Source organism: Falco biarmicus, chromosome 5, assembly GCF_023638135.1.
Source record: "Falco biarmicus isolate bFalBia1 chromosome 5, bFalBia1.pri, whole genome shotgun sequence".
Lineage (NCBI taxonomy): Eukaryota > Metazoa > Chordata > Aves > Falconiformes > Falconidae > Falco > Falco biarmicus.
Window position 1 is genome coordinate 90,452,163 of NC_079292.1, and position 7,219 is coordinate 90,459,381.

A 7,219-nucleotide genomic window follows, 5' to 3' on the forward strand; every position below is an offset into this window, starting at 1 on the left:
CCCTGATGCTCAGCCACGCCGAAGCCCATCCCCAGCGCGTACCACAGCTGCTGTGCCCAGCCAGCCTAGTGCCAGGGATGGGGATGCGGCACAGAAGTCAGGACTAGTGTAGACTTAGACACGGTTCCCCATCAACTGTGGTGCCACTCCAGGCACCTGGTGTCCTTGTGTAAACAAATGGTTCTGTGACAATTTTCTTTTTTCTTCTTTTTTTTTTCTTTTGTCAGAATAGAAAATCAAATCTGCCTTCCTTGGCTTGGAAAGTGGCAAGAACAGGATGGGAGGAAGTTGACTGGATGTGACCTTTCAAAAAGGTGTCTGCCAGTAGGAAAGCAAATGCTAAAGGAAAAATAATAAGGTTTAAAAAAGTGAAATCTTTAAAATTTAAGAAAAAATGGATTCCCATGAATATCACAGTTTGGGCTGTCAAATAAGCATCCCCAGATATATTTTTTTGGTTGAAGAAGACCCTGTGCTTTCTGCCTCATCTTCTGGGCAGTCCCAAGAAGCTGCCCAGGACCTGGCTGACTGTGCCATAGGGTGTCTGCCCTGGGACACAACAGCGTGTCAGAACACAGCAGCCTGCACAAGCCAGGACTGAGACCAGGTTAAAAGAAAAAGAAAAATACAGTCTTTTGGGCCCTGGGAAACAGACCATCCCATCCCCCTGTCCCCCTCCCGCATCTTTCTGTGGGCCCTGCAGGCTCCCTGTTGCGTTGGCTGGTCCTGGGGGGAGCAGCCCCAACGTCGCCCCCGTCCTCCCCGACAGTCCTCCCTGTATGAGGTTACTCAACTGTGCGTATGAAAATAACTCGTATGTCCCAGTTTATTATTTCTCCTAAGCGGATGAGAGGGTTGGAGGCTGATCAGAGCAGAGGAGTCTCCTGGTGAGTTCATTCTTCAAAAGCTTGAGTGGGCTGCTTCTCATTAGGGCTTGCTATAGTGCCAAGAGAAAAGAATATTTCTTTCTGGATTCATGTGCACGTCCCTTTACCGCTGTCCTGGAGCTGCTACAGCTGTTCCTCTCTTGGGATTTGCCAGACACAGAGCAAACCCTGTGTGTTTAGACTGCACGGGGTGCCGGCAGCTGGAGGCGGAGGGCTCAGAGCAGCATGAGCTCCCAGCTGGGCAGTGCTGCTGCAGGCATAGCACCGAGCTCTCCACCAGTGCCCAGGTGTGGGCACACGCTCCATTCACAGACCCTGTGACACATCAAAGAACAGCTGAAGAGTCCAGGGTGCTCCTGAACAGCTTTGTTCCTCCTCACCCAAAAAACCTCAAGCCAAACACTCAAAGCTTCCAAACCTCAAGAAGTATCTGGAGTCAACATGCTTCATTTAATGATGGTGGTTTTAAACTGCACGAGCCGTGCTATGGGATGGGATGCCACTGGGAACACTTGCTGCCCGTTGTCCTTGCTGGTTGCCCCAGGGCTGCAGTGTATTTCCTCGGGCCAGCTGACGAGCCTCGCTTTGAGCAGGGGCACGTGCAAGATCAGGCTAATGAAGCAGTCCCCCATCAGAAAACCTTGCTGCTGTCTGCAACGTATTTTCAACAGACTGTTTCTAGTTCTACTGCTTGCTGCCTACCTGAATCGATACAATAACTTGCATTAAATGTCAGCACACGCTGACGTGCCTTTCCAACCCAGGTGCTGGAAAGGTGTTGCACTTTCAGCCCATTTGCAAACAGGCCACCAGAGGAGGGAAGCAATGGGTTTTGCAGGGGGGCAGCCCCAAAGTGTTTTTAGTGACTCACTTTGAAGGCTTATTGCTAACTGTGAAATATTTCTGCACTGCTGCTTCTGTAACGACTAACTAGTTCTGCTCGCTAATGGTAACAGTGATGATTACAGCACATAGAGTGAAACACTCAAATGTGATGCAGCAGAGAAGAATTTGCTGAATTGCACCAAGGGCTCCAAAAATGCCTAAAAGGGCATCTTGCTCATGGCCGCTCCACCTGCACAAACTCTGCCGTCTTCTTTGGGCCTCGGCACGTGCTGCTGGAGCAAGCACCCCTTCCATGCCTCTAGGCTCTGCTGGCCTGAGCTGCCACATCACCCAGTCCCCCTGACGGCTGCTGCTGCACCAGCCAGGCTGCAGGACATTTCTTTGTACCATGCTTTAGGGTTGCCAGTTGTTGAGGGTTTAAATTTTTATTTATTTATTTTAACTCCTGAATCAGTCCCTCAAAAGCTTTGGTATACTACTGTAACAGAGCTAAGTTCAAAGAGATGTTCAAGTGCAAACAGAGCTACTGGGATAGGACACAGAGCTTTTCCCTTCAACTACTTTATTGGGATCTGCCAAAGGAAGCTATCCTACCGTTACCATAAAATGTGCTTGCATTTTTCAAATGCTCTTGTCTGGTCTTATAACAAAGCAGCTCTTCTGCTTGGTGGCCTTTCTTACGACTCTGGACTTCACATGAATTCTTGTTTGTTATTGTTCTGACTATGCTGTTGACCATCAGCTGGTCTCTGTTCAGTAACATCTTACCAAGTTCACATTTCATACTGACTGTGTGTACGAGCTTCTGGATGCATTTTCATAAGGTATCAGAGAGGCTCACGTTCCTGAAATGTCATCCTGCCCAGCTACCTTTGGAAGAGCCCTCTGAGACCAGAAAAGGGGGATTGCCCCTGGCCTGCAATGCCGACCACTCGCAGGGAGGGTTTCAGCTATGCCCAGCAGTTTTCTGTCAGTTCCCCCCTACCTCCCTCGCTGACTTAAAGGGTTTGATGGGCTGGTCAGGCTTCACTTAACAGGGGATTCAAGTGACCTCAGGGTCTGAGGTTTCTTTCTCCACTCTTCTGTGATTGGGTGATCACCTGCCAGGCTGGTTTGGGGACTCTCTTTTGGGATCTCTTGTAACTGGCTCTTCTCTGGGTCCTCACAGCTTACTGAGGAGGTGCCCCCAAGACTCTTAGGAACTCCTGAATCCACATGTATGTGACTCTGGGCAGCGACTTTGGTTACACTTAGCCTGTTATTGCTGTTGGCTACTACTAAGGAGTAGGTTCACGTGCTATGGATCCACCTGCCCCAAAGAGCATGCTGCTTCTTGCAGGCTGTTGCCATTTTGCTCGCATTTGATCCAGCAGGCACAGCGTGGCTCACTGCTCTGCTAGAAGCCCAGCACAGCAAGATCCAATGGAGATGATGCCGTTGGACCAGCGAGCCAGAGAGCCAGCAGAGCTAACTAACGCCAGCCAGGCGCTGGCCACTGCTAATTCAGTCAAGGGCTCACGCTGTAGGATTCCCTGTTCCTGTGATGATGTCTTTGATATGCGAAGCCTCCTTTGAAATGCCCTTTCTGGGCAGACTGGGTAACATCTCACTTGCAAATAAGCAAACCTGTTCAGATGATGTAAATACATTTTTTCCTGCCAAACTATTAGCAATGCCTAAGCGAGTCCAAGTCGTTGCAGCAGCCAGCTGCTGTTATTAACCTTTTAAACCATGCAAGTTACGAGCTCCTTATTGCGCAAACATTGTGGTGAGAACAAGAAAAAGGGTTTGCAACCAGCTCTTTCTAGGAAATAAGCATAGTACATCGATGGACAACACTGGGCGTATTCTGTGGGATGGGCACCTAAGCCCAGCGCAGTGGTTATACCGATACATCAGTCTGGTTTTGTGCAGTGTTGCTTTATGGTAGGTTGTTGTTACAGCATCATGCTAGGAACCAAAGCAGTCTTACTAACAAGATTAATTTGTGAATTATCCTGTTGCTAAACTAGCTGTCTTTAGCGCTACAGCCACACCTGAAATGTCACCCCAGTCCTTCATACAAGCAGTTGGCCAGACTACAACCCAGTTGCACTGACCACACAGGGGATGGCGCACCCATGTGCCAGGGAAGGACTGCAGCGTGGGTAGCAGATCAGCTTTATGGTGACTGTGAAGATCCTCCCACCCAAAGCACTCTCCCATCACGCCCAGGGGCCCTGCTCCTGAAGGCACCAGGCACACAGGTTTTTATGGGGAAAAGATGCACAACACAGGACACCTACTGCGCCAGACCACACAATTGGTCCCAGCAGAGGTGCTGAGCACGTCGCTCCATGGCTTCAATCAGTCGTTCTCCTTATCGACTACTTAAAGATTGCTTTTGCTTTCTGAAAAAAAAGCCCACAACACAGCAAGAGCAAAACGATCACACCGAGCCTTTCTTCTCAGCTATTCATATCAGTGACTTACAGGACCTTCCCAAAGGACTGAAATTAAGCCCATGTTTCCACACAGCTTTTTTTAACGGGTGATCTGAAACTCACATATGCAGATAGCAATACAGCTGCAGGCTGGCGGGTCAGGACCACGCTGACTGACAGAGGCACCATGCAGATTTGGTGTGTATGCTGGCTTGGGTCTCTAGGCCAGGTACAGTGTCTCCAGACCATCTCCCCAGGACCTGGCTCAGGCTATTCGTGCTGTTACTGACTCCCTGGCTACAAAGCCAAATCTCTCTCCTAAAACCAGTTCCACCCAGAAGCATCAGTATTCTAGGAGGACGAGGCACTGTTGCTCAATGCTTCAGGCAGCCCAGCAGGGGTGGGCATTTAACCACCTCCCTCCCTCACCCCGCAAAAAAGGGGAGAATAAACTCCTCCAGTAGATGGGAGGAATGAAGAAGCCCTGCTGCCTAAATCTTCCCTGGAGTAAAGGCTTCTCCTAACATTTTGGTGAAAGTGTCAAGCATGCGATAACATTTTGAGTTTTGCTGCTCTTGTGCTAACCGCACAGTAATCACAAGCAGCCCTGCCTCATCTGGAGGAGGAATCTGGATTTCAAGGGAAGCACAGCTGAGGGAGGCTTCAAACAGGATCTGATTAGCCGATTAAAAACAGATGCTGTCCTGGCAGCCAGGCTGATGTGGATCATCTGATACAATCCCCTTCCCCTCGTTTTTGTACATAATGTCCTTCCAAGCAAAGCCACCTCCCCCACAGCCATGTCTAAATTGCATTAGGAATCTTGGCATTTTTTCAGTTATACATGTTGTGAATGGTTTTGCCATTTAAAATATTTTAGAGGGACTCTAGAGTCAAGTAGTTGACTGCTTATCAGAAATCCACCTGGTATTTAAAAGAAGCAGAGGCCGTGCTGCAGAGGGCCTGGGGCTGTAGCACTTTATACTCTCTGCAGTTCTTAACCTTTACACAGCACTTTCCTCACCTTCTCCTGGAGGAGGTAGCTCCATCGACTCCGAGACCCGAGGAGGAACACCCCACCACCTCGCATGTTTTGCTTTAGTTGTAAGCATATGAGTCGAGAGGGCTCTGGGTCCCAATGCTGAGCCGTAATATCTTTCTCTCATTCAGCTTTGGAAGAAAACAGCACCCTGCAGCAGGTTCACTCGCTGCTCTGGTATGTCTCAGGGCTGCTTTAGCTCATCCACATCCCTTAGCCTAGTGCAGAGACTGTGTGTTGTGGGTCTACATACTCTGTCATTTATCCCTCCAGCCCAGGACTGACTCCTTTCCTGTTGGGGACTGAAGAAAATCCAGCGAGCAGCCTTAGGAGCACAGGCAAGGTATATGGCGTTAGTTCTCCTTGGCACTGGTGGCTCACAAATGTTGTAGGTAGACTCCTCCTTACCCTCTTCCCCAAACACAGCTGAGACACTTCCCTTACTCTCCCAAGCCCACACTTGCTAACAGAAGTCACTGGGATCAGTTCCTATTTAGCCAGAATCAACACATTCAGGAATTTCTGTAATATCCATAGAGGTGCAAACAAGTTTCAGACTGGGACTATTCATTTGGTTGCTTGGTCACACATGTAACAGGAGATTCATCCCAGAGAGGCCAAGGAAAGGGGATAATTCCTTTTCCTCTTGTTTTTGTTTGACAAAGGGGAAGGGCTGATAGCAGCTTGTTGAATAGCAGAACCGTCTAAATTTCACATGGAGTGTCCGGTCCCAGCAGCAGAATGCTAATCCTCTGCAGCACTACAGCCACAGACTGCTCAGGGACAGAGCAGGGAGAAGGCCTCGTTCGGCGCAAAGCCGAGGCAACAGAGGCATATGCGATAGGAAAAAGAGAATTTGCAGCTACTGCTGGGGAAGAGAAGATGCCAGAGAAACTCAGCACCTCCGCTCTCATTCCAGGAGGTGAATTAGAACTCTCCAGAACTCATAAGCAGGAGAGCACAGGAAAAGAGCAGCTCAGCTTCCAGCATACATATCAAATTCACACCAGCTCGATGGCCTGTAGCTGATGTTCTGACTTTACCCATGACATTTTGCCATGTCCTACTCGCAGCAGCAACCGGTTAAGAAAGAAGCCCAAAACGCAGCAGGAGCAGCAGCCACCAGGTACTTCACCTTTCAGTGCCTTAGCAATCACTCCAAACTCTGCCAGGCCAAACAACAACAGGAAAGCCAAGATAACTTGTCACCTGTCCGCGGTCAGACATCAGCTTGACGGACTCTGGCTCTTAAGACCTGTAACTGCAGTATCTGCAAGGGAACATGGGATGCTTTCAGAAGAGGTGTGGCTGAGGAGCACCCAAGCATTGCATCCCAGTTTTACTGGCAACAACGTTGTCACTTTTCTGTCAACATCACACAGGGCATTAGAGCGGTAACGACACTCGTAATTACGCTAACACACTTCTCTGTGGAGACTCCCCTTTCCAGCCTGCAGATGGTGTGAAACAGCTTTAAGCAATAAAACCTTCATCGGACATTTTAATTCTGCAGTGACTGCACTGGGTAGGGATGTTAAAACACACAAGAGTTACGACATACACAGATTGCCTCCCTGGCCTCTTCAAGAGGAAAGCATTGTACCCACCCATAATTAGGGCATGCCAGCATCTATCTCAGCCTAAATCAAATGCAGTTCAGCTGGTTTAATGCAATTGCTTTTGCATATTAGAACAAATATTTTAATAGCAATGATTATCCTGAGCACTTCAATATTTTTTTTTCCACTGTCATGTTACATTTAAAAGTTTCCAGTAAAAAAAACCCTGGTAAATTGCCATAACTCCAGAGTCACTAGAAAATGCAGGATATTTGCAGTACAATCCAGGTCTGACTTGCCACTGAGGTTTGTGAGACTTGGGTAACAGGAAAAAAAAAATATTAAAGTCTTTCAAGGGAAAAATATACACAATAAGATGCACAGTGCCAAGATCTCCTTTTTGCTTTGCAAATGCTCTGGAGGTACATTCACACATCGCTGAGCCAAGTCATTTCTTAAAATGAC